This window comes from Mustela nigripes, chromosome 7 (assembly GCF_022355385.1).
Source record: "Mustela nigripes isolate SB6536 chromosome 7, MUSNIG.SB6536, whole genome shotgun sequence".
NCBI classification, from domain to species: Eukaryota; Metazoa; Chordata; class Mammalia; order Carnivora; family Mustelidae; genus Mustela; species Mustela nigripes.
This window is the reverse complement of record NC_081563.1, coordinates 125,942,121-125,961,515: the sequence shown is the minus strand read 5'-3', so window position 1 is coordinate 125,961,515 and position 19,395 is coordinate 125,942,121.

Genomic DNA, 19,395 nt, shown 5'->3' with positions numbered 1-19,395 from the left:
ACTTGTGCCCCTGAAGCAAATAATACATTATATGTTAATAAAAAAAAGAAAAAGAAAAAGGAAGGGTTGTTCCACATCAAATTTTGTAATCAGTTTTCAAAAGTCTCTGGTGATTTTTAAATTGTAATTTACTTACATTTATTGATATTCTTAAATGGTTTTTGAGATATACTAAAATACATAAACAATACATAAAATACATAAAATACATAAACCCCCTGGTTTTGAAGGGGCAGGGGGTGGGAGGTTGGGTGAGCCTGGTGGTGGGTATTATGTAGGGCACGTATTGCATGGAGCACTGGATGTGGGACATAAACAAAGAATTCTGTTATGCTGAAAAGAAATAAAAAATACATATACAATAAATATGTATGATTTTTTTTATTAGGAAGTCAGTTCTAAAACTATCTTTCTATGAAAACAAATGACACTGTTATCTCTCTAGGGAATGGATAACTGATTGTATCTTATTAGCTTTCTTTGTACTTTTCTGTTTCTCAAATTTCTAAAATAGGTGATAAATTATGAAGAGTTCATTTCTGCAATAACAGCAGCAGAAAGCATAAGAAGGAAAGAACCTCAGGAGACAAGAATGCCCAACCAAGGAGTGGTGCATGTAGGAGAGGACGCAGAACCAAATGGGGCAGTGAGAGACCAGTCACATGTTCTCCCAACTCCACACCCCAAAGCTGTTCCCTACCCCCTGCAGGACCTAGTAAAATCCTGGGTCTCCTGTGAGGCACACACTCAAACATCCAGAGTTAACATCATGAAGTGGTTGGTTCTCCAGCTGCTGACACTCTACTGCTTGGTGATCACACCAGTGACAGGAAGTATGAAAGAAAAAAGGATTGTAACTAAGCCTCAACAGTACAGTAGGTATTTTAGTTGAGCTTCAAATTGAAGAGGGGGTAGAAAACAAGGATCCAGGGATTGGCATATGTGAAAGAGTTGGTTCCTTTTTTAAGCCAGGATACCTGATGAAAGCTGCATGTGCGGTTCTCAAGTTTGATGGTCTCCTGATATTATGAGAAATGATATTTTTTTATGTGTGTTGTGGGGACTGTGGTGGCTACATAGTGTTTTTGTTGAGGAGAACCCATAGCAGTGGAAAGCGCCATATGGTTCAAAGCCTGCATGGAGGGTGCCTAGCTTGAGCCACCAGGAGTTTGTGTTCTCCAGTTAGGGGCTCCAAGGTTAAGCACCGAATTGGGAAAGGGGTACTAATTACTTCTTGAAATGTGCCTTTTGTTTAGGGAATTAAGTATGTTAGAATACTGGGCATGGGGAAGAGAAATAAAATGTGTGCTTGACCAAGAGAACTTTAGAATCATTAGGGTTAAAGAATTGAAATCTGCTGAATTAAGGGGAGCATAGTGGGTCCATAACTGTTAGTAAAGTTTTCTAGAAAACAGCTAGGTTTGGAAGGCTGTCTCAGCCAGACAGGGGAAAGTACAAGATAGTTTCTCCTCTTCTCTGGGACTCTGTTCCTCCCATCCTGTAGAATGAGAGCCGGAGACTAGAGGATCTCTTGGGCCTCTTCGTTCTGAGAACTGGGTTTCAGGACTGAGGTCCTATGATATTCAGTTCCATGGAGGTGACTTCATGGTTGCTGGGTTTGCTAGGGAATGGGAGCTGGGCTTTGACTCTAGGAATGGAAGAGGCCAACCAGATCCCTAGGCAGGCAGGCAGAAGAAGAAAAGAAACCAATGGAGTGGGTGCTGGGACCTTAGAGGGGCTGATAATTGTGAGAAAAACTCTTTATTCTTCTTGGAGTCACTGCTCATTTGTTCCTTCTCAGTTAAATTGAAGCCGGCATTGAGAACATGCATAAGGAATCCCACCCCCTTTGAATGCTACAGAACTGGATGCAGTTCTTCCTGGGATTGCCGTTATGGCTATGAATGCTGCCTTTCCTTCTGTGGACCTATCTGCTTGAATATCAGAGACGTCGGTAGGATCTAATATTCACCTCTCTCTTGCTATCAGGTTCTCAAAGACTATGGAACCCCCAACTGTGAGGGAGCAGACAGAAGGAGACTATACCTTCCCAGTCCTGGTACCCATTCCTATCTGGGACCCCCACTTCTTCCTCTATTGCCAACACCCATTGTTGGGTGAATCTGTTATCTTCAAAGAAATGTGTTTCAGCAGACTGCTTGACCATTGAATTCCTACCCCTTCTTTCTTCCAGAGGGTGACTACGAGAACACTCCACCTCCCACCAAGGCAGAAACTCCTTCAAGTACCACAACCACCACTAAAATTTGGGAGACCATTTCTTCATAATGTCCAGTTGTGCCATCGTCTTGTCCCTGCTGAGAGGCAAGGGGAGGGAGGTGGTGGGTTCCCACAGCAATGTCTCTCCTACTTGCCAACCCTCTTCCCTGAACCATTATATTATCAACCACATTTCTCTGAAGAATAAATATGGCAGTAACCAGAACCCCTCTCTCTTCTTCTATAGTCCCAATACCATTTGCTACCGCCACATTTTCCCTAAGTCCCCAATCCCTGCCTCTCAGTGGATTTCCCTGCCTTCTCATCATTCAGAACATTGAACTCTTCAGCCAAGACACCTGGACTCTCTTTGTTCATTGACTACCATCTCTGGGGAAAACTACTTATGTGTGGGTTGACCTTATGGCTACAGAAAACACTGTCTCTATGGGCTCCTTGACCTTCTCAGTTCAACCTTTCTTTTCTTATTTTAGGTCTATGATTCTAATAGGTTCTCACAAGCAGCCACACTTAACTGATCCAGGGAAGTACAATCTTCCTTACAGGTGAGAGCACCCATGGTCTAGAATTGAAAGGAAATGTCATTTGCTTCTCCATCTCCTCTCAGACAATGCCTTGTTTGTTAGCATTATTTACTCAATTGCTTGGAATCTATAGGACTATTTCCAAATTTAAATAATCCTAGGAGGAATAGGCAACCTTTCGAAGGTTAATAGAGAGCCTACATCGTGTTCAGGCTTGTGGTAAGGACCACTCTTTGTAAGTGGAGGAATAACTATCTGTTGGCATATATCCAAGGAAGGGTTAAGTCTTAAGATCCAAACAAGCAGAAACCAGGAAAGGGCATGGCAAGAAGGGATGAATGGGATATACAGTCAGTGTCTTAAGGTATAAATGCAGAGGGGTCATTATGTGCATCATGGTTTCAGGTTTCCTGGAAGAAGAGATGCTTGGTCTCACCTTGAGGGATAGGGAGGAATTGGGGTAACCCAAAAATGAAAGCTAGTTTTCATCCATGACAGATTAAATATAGACTGGAATAGAACAGGAACTTAAAGGAAAGGTTATTACCCTATCCTCCTCCTGACCCCAATACCAACAAATATAGTTATGGACAATGTTGAATTATGAATTTGGTATTAAGATCTGTGACCCTAGGGTACTATAATTTGCTAACTTTTCCTTTTTAGGGTCTGTTGTTAAAACCATAAAACCTGCAGAGCAGAAGTATTACCTGCTAAAATTAACAAAGGGAAACAAACGGGCACAGACATGTGGCTGATCCTACCAAAGTCTACTCAGTGGGTTGATGACAAATAGATATATAGACCTCATTCTTTTTTTTTAATTTATTTTTTATTTTCAGCATAACAGTATTCATTATTTTTGTACCACACCCAGTGCTCCATGCAATCTGTGCCCTCTATAATACCCACCACCTGGTACCCCGACCTCCCACCACCCCCCGCCCCTTCAAAACCCTCAGATTGTTTTTCAGAGTCCATAGTCTCTCATGGTTCATTCTTTAAATGGCCCTATACTCGAGTTTCCTGACTACATATATGTCAGGGGCCAGAGATGTTCTTAAAATAAGGGGTCAAGTGGGGAAACATTTGGGGAGGGTCACTATGCAGAAAGAGTGATAACTGAGATGGGCAAAGGAGGACGGGTCCATAATATTCTCCTACACTAATGGTGGGGGAGAGGGGATGATTGCCTTAGGACAAAAGCAATGAACTGTTTCCTGCTAAGCAATTAGCATAAAGAATCAGTTGAGAAAAACTCTGTAGCCACCAGGTAGATAGGACACTACTAACCAAGTAGCTGCGTTAAGGAACACAGTGAGCCTTTGCACTTGGGTGTCTTACTTCAAAGCCCAGAGTTAACCCACCCTGGGAGCAGAATTGGGAGGTGACCACTATTCAAATGTGGGGCTGGGACACCCCAAGGGATCTCATTTTGCTTTCTTGGAAAGATTGGTCACAAGTAAACTGGCCTGCCACTGCCAGAAGCATAATTGACCAGAAGATAATTTTAACATACTTCCCAGTAACTGTTAGCCTAGTAAGACCAAACAGAACAAAATACAACAAACCCAGTAAGGATCGAGAAGGTTTGAACAACACAAATGAAAAGCGACTAACATATGAAAATGAATTCAGAACTACTGTGGAATATACATTCTCTACAAGAACAATGGAACATATATTTTTTTAATTTTTTAAATTTTTTATAAACATATATTTTTATCCCCAGGGGTACAGGTCTGTGAATCGCCAGGTTTACACACTTCACAGCACTCACCAAAGCACATACCCTCCCCAATGTCCATAACCCCACCCCCCTTCAGTCTCAACAAATGTCAAGAAATTGAAATTAAACCAACCACACAACAAAAAAAGAAAGAAAAAAACCCAATAACAGTGGAATTAAACTAGAAATAAATATAGTAAAATGGATAGAAAATTTTTCCATAGGAGTAAAAATTAAGGAAAGCAATTCTGAGGAATCATCAGTAAAAATGAAATTATGATAGACAATAGAAAATATTTTGCACTGGAAAATGAATATGACATTTTAAAAAACTTTATCTTATTTTTTCAGTGTTCCAAGATTCATTATTTATGCATCACACCCAGTGCTCTATGCAATACGTGCCCTCCTTAATACCCACCACCAAGCTCACTGAATCACCCCTCTCCAAAACCCTCAGGTTGTTTCTTAGAGTTCACAGTCTCTTATTGCTCATCTCCCCCTCCAATTTCCCCCACCTCACTTCTCCTCTCCTTCTCCCAATGTCTTCCATGTTATTTCTTATGCTCCACAAGTAAGTTTAACATACATACAAAATGATGTCCAACAAGTGGCAACATATGAGATCTTAGCCTCTGTCCCCCAACAGAGATCAATAATTATATGGTTATCCATGAACAAAAACAGTTATGGAAGAGTTCTGGAGTCCATATGAGAAACTTGAGCAACAGAGGGGGGAAAAAATCTGAAATTAATTGCATAGGAAGAGATGGAATTACAGCTATGTTTGCCTGCATCACCCCATCTCCAGGCCAGCTTTGCTCCATGCCAAGAAGAAATCTCCAGGTAGAGTTCCTTTCACCATCAAGGGAGAGCAGGGGGAGCCACTGCTCACCAGCCTTTTGGAGCACCACACAAAGGTTCGGCTTTGGTTTCACCCCACATAGACCAGCAAAGCTGAGACATAGAGATAGCTAGGAACAAGGATGAAAAAGTAGTAGCAGCCATGGAACTGGAGGGGATTATGCCAAGTGAAAAAAGTCAAGCAGAGAAAGACAATTATCATGTGGTTTCACTCATATGTGGAACATAAGAAATATCGCAGAGGACCACAGAAGGGAGGGAAACTGATGGGGAGGTGGGATCAGGGAGGGAGACAAACCATGAAAGTCTCTGGACTCCAGGAAACAAATCACGGTTACAGAGGGAGGGCATGGGGAGATGGGGTAACTGGGTGATGGGTATTCAGGAGGGCACATGTGATGATGAGCACTGGGAGTTATATGCAACTAATGGATCGTGGAATACTACATCAAAAACTAATTCTGTGTTATTTCTTGATGAATTGAACATAATAAAAAAGAATAAATGTTTGGAAGAATTCACTAGAGGAATAAAATAAAAATAAAATAAACAGACCTAAATAAAGAAAAAGAAAAAAAAGAAGAGAAGTAGCAGCCACACAGTGGCAGTCATTGTGGCAAATGGTGACCTGCCCTACAAGCAAATCCAACAGATTTGCCACTGAAGAAACCAATGGCCAACATGGCAAACACAGAGCCCTGCAGATTGCATTGGCTTTTGCTACAAGTATTTGCATTCACTGTCACCACCCACCCAAGTAGCTCCCCACTTCTTACCCTCTGCACACCTAGAGCCCAGGAACTGCACCAGTAGCCTACCCAGGCCTCTGCAGTTGTGTAATTGCAAGATAACAGTCTAGACTACCATGACTAACTCCCACTGAAGTGCAGTATGCTTGGGCCTGGACCCCCTCTCTGTGACAGGGCTCCACTAAAATAACATGGCCCAGAGAAACAGCAAAGCCACAGAAGGGCATGCTAACTTCCAGGGCTGCTGCAGCTGCTGGGGGCTCTGGATCAGGCCCTGTCTTCAGTCACTGCCCTGTACCATGGCACTCATCTATAGACAGTCCCTCCTGCTGTGCAGCTACACACCCTGGGCCCACCCCCACTACAGGCCTTCCCTGCCAGGTGCTGGGACCTAGCGTACAGCATGTTGACTCAGTTAATAATAGTGTATGGCATGCTTGCAACTTGCTGAGAGAGCAAATCTTTTTTTTTTTTTAAGATTTTATTTATTTATTTGACAGAGAGATCACAAGGCAGAGAGGCAGGTAGAGAGACAGAGAGAGAAGGAAGCAGGCTCCCTGCTGAGCAGAGAGCCCAATGCGGGGCTCAATCCCAGGACCTTGAGATCATGACCTGAGCTGAAGGCAAAGGCCCAACCCACTGAGCCACCCACGTGCCCCAAGAGAGCAAATCTTAAGTGATCATTGCAAGCTTCTTCAGTCTATAGGTTTATGTCTTCTAACGTATTTAGACATTTTCAGTATTATTACCTCAAACACCTTTTCAGCGTTCTATTCTTCTCCTCTACTTCCAGGGCTGTGGCACAGATGTCAGAACTTTGGTTATTGTCCCTTAGGCTTTTTTTTAGGCATTTTTTTTAATTTAAAAAATTTTTTCAAATTTTATTTTATTTTTTCCATGTTGCAGTGTGTATGCATCACACCCATTGCTCCATGCAATACATGCCCTCCTTAATGCCCACCACCAGGCTCACCTGAACACCCAACCCCCTCTCCTCCAAAACCCTCAGTTTGTTTCTCAGAGTCTACAGTCTCCCATGATTTGTCTCCCCTCTGGATTCCCCCAATTCACTTTTCCTTTCCATCTCCTAATGTCCTCCATGTTATTCCTTATGCTCCAGAGGTTAAGTGAAACCATATGAGAATTGACACTCTCTGCTTGACTTATTCTACTCAGCATAATCTCCTCTGGACAAAGTCTTGTCCACTTTGATACAAACGTTGGGTATTCATCCTTTCTGATGGAGGCATAATGCTCCATTGTATATATGGACCATATCTTCTTTATCCATTCATCCATTGAAGAGCATCTTGGCTCTTTCCACAGTTTGGTGATTTTTGCCATTGCTGCTATGAACATTGGGGGTACAGATGGCCCTTCTGTTCACTACATCTGTATCTTTGGAGTAAATACTCAGTAGTGCAACTGCAGGTCATAGGGTAGCTGTATTTTTAATTTCTTAAGGAATCCTAAAGGAGAATATAGGCAGTAACTTCTTTGATGCCAGCCACAGCAAGTTCCTTCAAGACATGTCTCCAAAGCAAAGGAAACAAAAGCAAAAATGAACTTTTGGGACTTCATCAAGATCAAAAGCTTCTGCACAGCAAAGGAAACAGTCAACAAAACAAAGAGGCAACCCACGGAATGGAAGGAGATATTCACAAATGACACTAAAGGCAAAGGGCTGATATCCAAGATCTACAAAGAACTCCTCAAACTCAACACCCAAAAAACAGATAATCACATCAAAAAAATGGGCAAAACACATGAACAGATACTTCTCCAAAGAAGACATACAAATGGCTAACAGACATATAAAAAAAATGTTCATCATCATCATTAGCAATCAGGGAGTTTCAAATCAAAACCACATTGAGATACCACCTTATGTCAGTTAGAATGGCCAAAATTAACAAGACTGGTAAACAACAAGTGTTGGAGAAGCTGTGGAGAAAGGGGAACCCTCTGACACTGTTGGTGGGAATGCAAGTTGGCACAGCCACTTTGGAGACATGTCTCAAAAGAAGTTGCTGTAGCTGATGTCAAAGAGGTTACTGCTTATGTTCTCCTCTAGGGTTTTGATAGATTCCTGCCTCATGTTTATCGTTCTTATTGATTCTTTCAAAGAACAAGCTTCTAGTTTCCTTGATGTGTTCTACTGTAACTCTAGATTCTATCTCATTGATCTTTGCTCTAATCTTGATTATTTCCCTTCTTGTGTGTGGGGTTGGCTTAATTTGTTATTGATTTTCCAGTGTTTTAAGGTATAAAGAGAGCTGGTGTATTCTAGGTTTTTCAATTTTTTTGAATGAGGCTCAGATTGTATGTATTTTCCTCCTTAGGACGGCCTTTGCCATATCCTGTAAGTTTTGGACTGATGTGTCTTCATTCTCATTGGTTTCCATGAATTGTTTAAATTCCTCATTGATTTCCTGGTTGATCCAAGCATTCTTAAGCAGGATGGTCTTTAGCTTCCAAGTGTTTGAATTCCTTCCAGTTTTTTTTTTTCCTGTGGTTGAGTTCCAGTTTTAAAGCATTGTAGTCTGAGAATATGCAGGGAATAATCTCAGTCTTTTGGTATTGGTTGAGCCCTGATTTGTGACCAGTATTTGGTCTATTCTGGAGAAAGTTCCATGTGCACTCGAGAAGAATGAATATCCTGTTGTTTTAGGGTGGAATGTTCTGTGTATATGTATGAGGTCTATCTGGTTCATTGTGTCATTCAAAGCTCTTGTTTCTTTATTGATTTTCTGCTTGGATGCTCTGTCCATTACTGAGAATGGTGTGTTAAGATCTCCTTCTATTAATGTATTCATATCAATATGACTCTTTATTTTGACGAACAGTTGGTTTATGTATTTGGCTGCTCCCACATTGGGGACATAAATACTTACAATTGTTATATCTTCTTGGTGGACAGACCCTTGAAGAATGATGTAGTGTCGTTCTGTATCTCTGACTACAGTCTTTAAAGTCTAATTTATCTGATATGAGAACCACTAACACAGCTTTCTTTTGAGGCCCATTGGTATGAAAGATGTTTCTCCATTCCTTCATTTCCAGTCTGGATGTATTTTCAGGTTCTAAATGGGTCTCTTGTAGACAGCATAGGGAAGGGTCCTGTCATTTTATCCAGTCTGCAACCCTGAGCCATTTTATGGGAGCACTTAGGCCATTCACATTGAGAGTGATTATTGAAAGATAAGTTTTTAATGACATCATGGTGCCTGTGAAGTCCTTGTTTCTTACAGATTGTCTCTGTAAGTTTCTGTTCTATGTCACTCTTGGGTTCTTTCTTCTTTTATAGAACTCCCCTTAATATTTCTTGTAGTGCCAGGTTGGTGGTCACATACTCTTAAACCTTTCTGGTCTTGGAAGCTCTTTATCTCTTCATCCATTCCGAATGTAAGCCTTACTGGATAAAGCATTATTGGCTATATATTCTTCTCATTTAGTGCCCTGAATGTGTCTTGCCAGCCCTTTCTGGCTTTCCAGGTTTCTGTGGACAGGTCTGACATTATTCTGATGGACCTTCCTCTGTACCTAAGGAATCTCTTCCCCCAGATGCCCTTAAGACCTCCTGTGTGAAATCATGATTCATGAATTTCACAATGAAGTTTCTGGAGGTTTTTCTAGGCTCATTGATCTTGAAGGGGGGTATCCTTCCTGTCTCTAGGAAATGAATACTTGTTCCACTCCCCAGATTAGAGAAATTTTCATTCAGAATATGTTCACCTATATCTTCTAGTCTTCTCTTTTTCTCCACCCCCCAGGGATCTCAATAATTCTGACATTGGAATGTTTCATGGCATCATATATTTCCTTAATTCTGTTTTCATGGTTTCTAAGCTGTTTTTTCCAGACCTCCTCCTGATTCTTTTTCTCTATCAGTTTGTTGTCTAGATCACCAATTCTATCATCTGCCTCAGTTACCCTAGCTGTTAGAGTATTTAGATTAGAGTGGATCTCATTGATTTTAGTACTGTCAGATCAGCCCTCACTTCCACCCTTTTGAGGTTCTATGTTGTCACTAATGGTCTTCTCCAACCTAGCCATTGCCTGGATAATTGTTACCCTGAATTTCCTTTCCAACATACCGTTTATATCCATATCCAATAGTTCTGATGGAGAGGGCACAGTCTCTGAATTTTTCCCCCTAGTCATTTTGGTGAGACGTGGCTGAGGGGTGGTATAGGTGAATATATTAACCATGATCTAGGCAAGGTCCATCCTGGAAAGTTTCAGAGCAATCAGAAATCACCACCAAAAAGAAAGAAAAAAGAAAAAAACAGAGAGGAAAAAAAGAAAAAAAAGAAAACCCAGACAAAATGAGCCCCCAAAGTAAGATTTATAAGGTACACAAACAAAAACAAACAAACAAAAAGACCTACAAAAGTAAAAGACAAAAAACCCAAAACACCCAGCCAAAATGAACCCCGATTAATATTTATATAGTACAAAAATAAAGAGGGTGGGAGGTGCTGGGTGAGCCTGGTGGTGGATATTATGAAAAGCACATATTGCAGAGAGCACTGGGTGTGGTGCATAAATAATGAATTCTGGAATACTGAAAAGAAATTTTTTTAAAAAAGTAAAAAAAAGAAAAAAGAACCAAATAGACAGAAACACTGACAGAAGAATACGATGGGAAGGTGGTTATAAAACCTTAGTGTGGGTGAGGAAGGTCATTTTGGTTCTTTTTCGGTGTATCTTGTTATCTTTGTTCAAGGACTCAACTTTCTAGAGATACAAGGAAATTAAAACAGGTTTATATATAGGGATAGTATTGAATAGGGAAAAGGATTATCTTGAAGCTTATGTCTATATGCATATTTTAAAAAAAGAAAAAGAAACACAAGTATATGTATGGAAAAATTTCGAGTTAAAAAGTTATTATGGAATAGTTTCTATTAAAACCTCTAGTTGTAATGGTAAGTTGTAAGTTGTAACTAAAATAATAAGACTCATGAGAATGAATTCTTAAAAAATGAAAGAAAGAAAAGTAGTATCTATGAAATATACAGGGTTTGGGGCAATACCAGGAGGTTAATATGTTATTTTCCCTGATGCTGGGTTTTTACAGTTTTATGGTGACCCTGTGGTGGTTGTCCTCTTGTTCTTTTGGCTTGTCTTCTTGGGGAGGAGGCTGCCACATTGTTTTTCAGTCAATCTTGCTTGGGCTGAGTCACCCTGCCCCCTATCAAGGGACTGGAACTGAGGAAACCAGTTTTTCAGGCTTTTGTTCTCTGGCCTTTTTGTTCTTTGGATGCTTTTAGCAGCTTTTCGAAGGATTAGTGGTAAGCAAACTGTACACACCCAGACCTCTGCCTTGAGAGAAGTCTCAGTCTGCTCCCCTCTAGATGGTCCAGAACACAGACTCCCCCTCTGCAAACTCCGCTGAACAACACAACCTCCCACAGGTGGTGTGCACCCACAGCCACCTGTCTCAGTGGTTGCCTGAGGCCTCTGTTTATCTCTGCACCCAGTACCACTAAAACTGTGAGGGATATTGGTCCTGGTGAACCAGAACCCAGGTGGTTGCTGTTGCTGGGACTGCTGTCTGGAGCCCCTGCCCACGCCAGGCGTGCTCACACCCAGCAGCAATGGTGCACATCATGCAAAGGTGCAGACCATGGAAGGCTGTGTGCCCAGAGACTGCTGGCCAGTGTCCACACCTGGCTTTCTCAGGCACCAGTGGGAGTGCACCCAGCCCAAGTGGTGGTTCAAGCAGTTGAAACCTGTGGGCTCAGGGACCATGGACTGGAGGCCCTGCTGGACTCTCTCTGGCACTGGTGGTTACTGGTGGTAACCATCCTGGGACCACAGGCCTTAGCAAACCCTGCCTGTGACAGCCTGATTCTACCAGTTGCCTTTTAAGATCTTCTGTTCTTTTTGAGTGCTTTTAACCAGACTCCAAATTAATGCACTTTTGTATTGGGGTATTACTTTCAAATGGGTCACTTCTGGTGTTTCCCTCCCCCTTCTGTTTATCCTCCAATAACAGTCCGAGTGTTCCCACTCTGCTTTACCTCTCCATTGATGATCGCCCCTGTAGAGATCCAGAAGTATATAATCTTACATCTCAGGCTGATTTCATGGGTGTTCAGAGTGTTCTGGTAGATATTAGGCTCAATTTAGGGGACCAGTCTTCTACTTCTCTGCCATCTCGCCCCTTCTCCTGTTAATCTAGTTCTAAACACCTAGTGAAAACTTCTTTGTATTTAAAAAACATCGCTCAGCTTTCTTGAGGTAAATCGACAAATAAAAATTGTTTAGATTGAAGATGGGTAGCATAAATTTTGATACAGTATCATATTGTGAAATGATTACTATAATCAAGCTAGTTAACATGCCTTTTTTAATGTGTGGTGAAAACACAACATATACTCTTAGAAAATTTCAAGTGTACAACACAGTATTATTACTTACATTCACTATGCTACACTTTGGATCCCCCAAACTTACCCATGTTATTACTGGAGGCTTGTCCCCTTTGACAAGCACTTTCCATTTCACACACATGCACCTGGTCCCTGGCAACCAATAATCTACACCCTGCTTCTATGAGTTCAACTTTTTGAGCTTCCACATGTAAATGAGATCATGCAGTATTTGCCTTTCAGTGTCTGACTTCTTTCTTTCTTTTCTTCTTTCTTTCTTTCTTATAATGTTTTTATTATGTTACATTAATCACCATACAGTACATCATTAGTTTTTGATATAGCATTCCATGATTCATTGTTTGCTAATAACACCCAGTGTTCCATGCAATATGAGTCCTCCTTAATATCCATCCCCAGGCTCACCCATCCCTCCACAAAACCCTCAGTTTCTCAGTCCAGAGTCTCTCATGGTTCATTTCCCCCTTTGAAATTCCCCTCTTCAGTTTCCCCTTCCTTCACCTAATGTCCTTCATGCTCTTCCTTATGTTCCACAAATAAGTGAAACCATCTGGTAATTGTCTTTTTCTGTTTAGCTTATTTCACTCAGCATAATATCTTCCAGCTCCATCCATGCTGATGCAAATGGTGGGTATTCATCCTTTCTGATGCCTGAGTGATATTCCATTGTATATACAGACCACATCCTCTTCATCCATTTGTCTGTTGAAGGGTATCTTCTGCAGTTTGGTTCCTTCTGCAGTTTGGCTATTGTGGACATTGCTGCTATGAAAATTGGGCCTTCTTTTCACTATGGCCCTTCTTTTCACTACATCTGTATCTTTGGGCAAATACCCAGTAGTGCAATTGCTGGATCATAGGGTAGCTATATTTCACTTAGCATAATATCCTCCAGATTCACCCACATTGTTGCAAATGACAGGTAGGTTTGTTTGTTTGTTTGTTTTAAGGCTGAATAATATCCATATATATCACATTTTCTTAATCCATTCACCCATCCACTGGCACTTAGATTGTTTCCATATCTTGGTCATCATGAATAATACTATAGTGAACATGGAGGTGCACATATCTCTTCAAGATATTGCTTTCATTTCTTTTGAACATAATATACCTAGAAGTAGGATTGCTGGGTCATATAATAGTCTTGTTTCTGATTTTTTGAGGAACCTCCAGGTTGTTTTCCGTAGCAACTGCACCAATTTAAATTCCCACCAAACACACACAAGAGCCCTTTTCTCCACATCCTTGCCAACATGTGTTATCTTACAGCCATTTAAAAAAAAAGATTTTATTTATTTACTTGGCAAAGAGAGACACAGCAAGAGAGGGAATACAAGCAGGGGAAGTGGGAGAGTGAGGATCAGGCTTCCGGCTATGCAGGGAGCCTGATGTGGGGCTTGATCCCAGGATGCTGGGATCATGACCTGAGCTGAAGGCAGATGCTTAACTGACTGAGCCACCCAGGCACCTCTCTTATAGCCATTTTAACAAGGTATCTCAATATATCTAACAAGATAGATTTGGTTTTCATTTCCCTGATGATCAGTTATGTTGAACACCTTTCCATATAACGGTTGGCCACTTGTACATGTTTTTTTTTTTTTTTTTTGAGAAATTTCTATTCAAGACCTTTGTCCATTTATTAATCAGGTTATTTCTTTTTGTTTTGGTTTTAAATTTTTTAAAAATTTAATTTCATTTTTTCAGTGTTCCAATATTCATTGTTTATGCCCCACACCCAGTGCTCCATGCAATACATGCCCTCCTTAATACCCACTAACCTCCATCCCCCCTCCACTCCAAAACCCTCAGTTTGTTTCTCAAAGTCCACAGTCTCTCATGGTTTGTCAACCCCTCTGATTTCCTCAAATTCACTTTTTCTTTCCTTCTCCTAATGTCCCAAAGATACAGATGTGGTGAAAAGAAGGGCCATATGTACCCCAATGTTCATAGCAGCAATGGCCACAACTGCCAAACTGTGGAAAGAGCCAAGATGACCTTCAAGAAATGAATGGATAAAGAAGATATGGTCCATATACACAATGGAATATTATTCCTCCATCAGAAAAGATGAATACCCAACTTTTGTATCAACATGGATGGGACTGGAGGAGATTATACTGAGTGAAATAAGTCAAGCAGAGTCAATTATCATATGGTTTCACTTACTTATGGAGCCTAAGGAATAACATGGAGGTTATTTGTTTTCTTGATATTGAGTTGCTTGATAAAAAAAAAAATAACTTTGCAAATAGGGAATCTGCAAATAATAAGGATTGGTTATAGAAAACTCAAAATAAGATTGTAGAAATGAACCCAAATAGGTCATTAAAGCCTATAAATGTCAATTAATTGGTAAAGATTACTAGGTTGGATTTTTCCTAAATGTAGATTGACACTGTTTGAGAAATAAAACAAAAATGCATGGAAAGGTTGAAAGCAAAATGGGGGGGAGGAGTCGAGGCTAATGCAAACTAAAAAGAAAATTAGATTAATATCAGGTAATATAGAGTTAGAAGATGAGTTTATTTTAGAGATAGAAAAGGGGACACCATATAATGATAAAAGATTTGATTCATCAGAAACTCTATCTAAATCAATACAATTTAGATACATTAAACAAACATTGATGGAATTACAGGCATAAATTGAGAAGTTCTTGTACTGAGAGCCCTGGACATACTTTTCTGAATTACTGATAGATCAAAGACAGAAACAGTTAGAAAGATTTAAGATACTTAAATAACACACATAGAGAGATGCCAAGATTGGCATGCCACACTTAGAGAGTTTCAGTATCAGAATGTTGATCACTGGATAGGAGTTATGTAGAAGACATCTACTTACTCTGCCTAAATTTAGGGCAAGGTATATGAAAGAGACCCATGGAGCTAATTGTTCTCCTCAAGGTCTGCCCAGTGACTGAGGCTAAAAGCACGTTCTTGGTTGAGTAGCCAAGCAGAAGACCTACCATGCCATTGGGAGGAGGAAAATGTGAGGGAGGAGCTCTCAGGCATGGAAACATAACCTGAGGCTGTGTGTGCTCCTGGCATGGGGTGGGAGTGGAAGGAACAGCAGGGGTCATGGGATGTAGTAGAATCATAGTGGGGCCTTACCTGTAGTTTCCCCAAATTATAATTTGGAAATTCACACTGTTCCCCCAGCTCCTGACCATCTGTAGACATTTTGATTGCAAAATACTCCTCTGTTTACTGCAAAGAGCAACCTTTGCCATGTGGAGAAGCTGGGCAAAGAGGTAGGTTCTATGATGGAGTTCTGGGGAAACTTCTGACCAACCAGGCTCAGGAACTGAGGAACCCATTGGGTTTGAAACATTGTCAAATGGACAGTTGGGATATAAGAAAAAATCCCCACCATCATTTTAAATGACTTAGCTTCTTAGGGTCCCAGAAATTTAAGCAAGTTACTTTAATCTCTTAAAATTTCTTTCAACTGTACCACTATGTATGCATTAGAATGACTAAAATAGCACATCTACAATCCTAAATGCTAACAATGAGGCAAGTGGAACTCTCATATATTATTAGTAGAAATGCAAAATGGTACAGGCATTTTGTAAAATATTTTGGAGGTTTCTTATAAACATATACTTATCCCAAACCAGCAATCCTACTCCTTGGTATTTACTCAAGAGAGATGACAATTTATGTTCATATGAAAATGTTTGTAGGGGGTTTATTCAGAATCCCCCAAAACTGGAAACAACCCAAGAGACCATAACTAGTGAATGGATAAACAACCTGTGGGAATTCATAAGATGAACCCTAAATCAGCAATAAAAAGGTCCAGGCAACACACAACAGCTATCATTCATCTGCTGATGGCTTCACTAGATGAAAAATTTCAAACCATTTTGGTGTACATTCATATTAAGATTGTAGTGTGTTCTAAATATATATATTCTTACCTATAAATTAGATAGATGTACCACTATACTAAAATATTATGTATTATAAAAGAGAAATTTAAAAAGAATTAGACAAAAGAAATGGTATTAAAAAATTTAAATTTATATATTAATAATATTAAATTTATATATTAATAAATTTGTATATTAAAATATTGAAACACTATTATTAAATAAATAAATAATCCTTTACAGAAAAAAATATGAAGGGATCTCAAATGCATTATGCAAGTATGTTGTAAATATTAATATTGTTAAAACTGCTACATAACTATTTTTAAATTTATTTTTTATTTATTTTCAGCATAACAGTATTCATTATTTTTGCACCACACCCAGTGCTCCATGCAATCCGTGCCCTCTATAATACCCACCACCTGGTACCCTGACCTCCCAACCCCCCCCTTTCAACACCCTCAGATTGTTTTTCAGAGTCCATAGTCTCTCATGGTTCACCTCCCCTTCCAATTTCCCTCAACTTCCTTCTCCTCTCTATCTCCCCATGTCCTCCATGCTATTTGTTATACTCCACAAATAAGTGAAATCTTATGATAATTGACTCTCTCTGCTTGATTTATTTCACTCAGCATAATCTCTTCCAGTCCCGTCCATGTTGGGGGCATCATGTTACCTGATTTCAAGCTTTACTACAAAGCTGTGATCACCAAAACAGCATGGTACTGGCATAAAAACAGACACATAGACCAGTGGAACAGAGTAGAGAGCCCAGATATGGACCCTCAACTCTATGGTCAATTACTCTTTGACAAAACAGGAAAAAATATACAGTGGAAAAAAGACAGTCTCTTCAATAAATGGTCCTGGGAAAACTGGGCAGCTATATGTAGAAGAATGAAACTCAACCATTCTATTACACTGTACACAAAGATAAACTCAAAATGGATAAAAGACCTCAATGTGAGACAGGAATTCATCAGAATCCTAGAGGAGAACATAGGCAGTAATCTCTTCGATATCAGCCACAGCAACTTCTTTCAAGATATGTCTCCAAAGGCAAAGGAAACAAAAGCAAAAATAAACTTTTGGGACTTCATCAAAATCAAAAGCTTCTGCACAACAAAGGAAACAGTCAACAAAACAAAGAGGCAACCCACGGAATGGGAAATTATTGATCATATAAGTAATGTGTCTCTTAGTGATGAGTAAGTGCTGGGTACCAAAAGGAGTTTGGGGGGGTTATATGTTTTTTGTTTTTGTTTACTGTTTTTTATTTTTTTTAATAATTATTTTCTTTTCTAATAAACATATAATGTATTATTAGCCCCAGGGGTACAGGTCTATGAATCTCCAGGTTTACACACTTTACAGCACTCACCATATCACATACCCTCCCCAATGTCCAGAACCCCCCCACCCTCTCCCTCCTCCCCTCCCCCCAGCAACCCTCAGTTTGTTTTGTGAGATTGAGTCTCTTGGGCGCCTGGGTGGCTCAGTGGATTAAGCCACTGCCTTTGGCTCAGGTCATGATCTCAGGGTCCTGGGATTGAGTCCCGCATCGGGTTCTCTGCTCTGTGGGGAGCCTGCTTGCCTCTCTCTCTGCCTGCCTCTCTGCCTACTTGTGATCTCTGTCTGTCAAATAAATAAATAAAATCTTTAAAAAAAAAAAAGAGTCTCTTATGGTTTGTCTTCCTCCTGATCCCATCTTGTTTCATTTATTCTTTTCCTACCCCCTAAATGCCCCATGTTGCATCTCCACTTCCTCATATCAGGGAGAGCATATGATGGTTGTCTTTTTCTGATTGACTTAATTCACTAAGCATGATACCCTCTAGTTCCATCTGCATTGTCACAAATGGCAAGATTTCATTTCATTTCTTTTGATGGCTGCATAGTATTCCATTGTATATATTACCACATCTTCTTTACAAAAGGAGTTTTGTTATTGGTAGGTCACTTGGTTCTTTGAACTTCTAGTACAGTGCCCCAAATCACATAATACCCTATAATAAAAAATATTTTTAATGATCTAAGTTAAATATTAATAAACTAATTGATTAGCCCCCCTTTCAATTTTTAAGAATTAAGAATTGGAAACCTTATACTTGAAAAGAATTTGTTTCCTAGTAATTAGGATACTAATCAAAAATCAGAAGTGGTTGGGGCACCTGGGTGGCTCAGTGGGTTAACCCTCTGCCTTCGGCTCAGGTCACAATCCTGGGGTCCTGGATCAAGCCTCTCATTGGACTCTCTGCTCAGTGGGGAGCCTGTTCCCCCCCACCCCGCCTGCCTTGCTGCCTACTTGTGATCTTTGCCTATCAAATAAGCAAATAAAATCTTTTTTAAAAAATCAGAAGTGGTTTTCTTAATTTCTGGAAAGTTTTCCAAAAAGTCTTTACCAGTATTTACCAAATGATCAATAATGGTTTTAGTTACACCCAGTATTCTTTTATTCAGACAATTTATTTGATCTGATACACTTTATAAATATTGGAAAGTTTGACTACTATTAACTTTGATAAACCTGTGACAGTATATATTTTATAAAGTATCTTATTGCATGCTTTAAGTACATTCACCTTTTTTGATGCCACAGATTATCTCACTATATTTATGGAAAATGTTAAATGAATCAACTAATTGACAAAGTCAATCCTCAACTAGCCAAATCATACCATTTTCTCCTACAAAAAGACTGACTTCATTTTTCATTTGAAATGAATATTTTCACACACATCCTGTGCATATGTACCATCGCTCTAGGAATTTCTAACTCTAGGAGAGGAGCTAAAGGCATATCAATGTACTGTGATTTTGTTACCTGAATAAAACAAGGTACTGACCCATTAATGTTTCCTACCCACCTATTTTTTGCTTTGTTCTTGGGGAAGCATCCTCAGGAAAATGCATTTTCAAATTGTTCCTTTGCTTGGAACTCAGTTTTTTTTTTATTTTTTATTTTTTATAAACATATATTTTTATCCCCAGGGGTACAGGT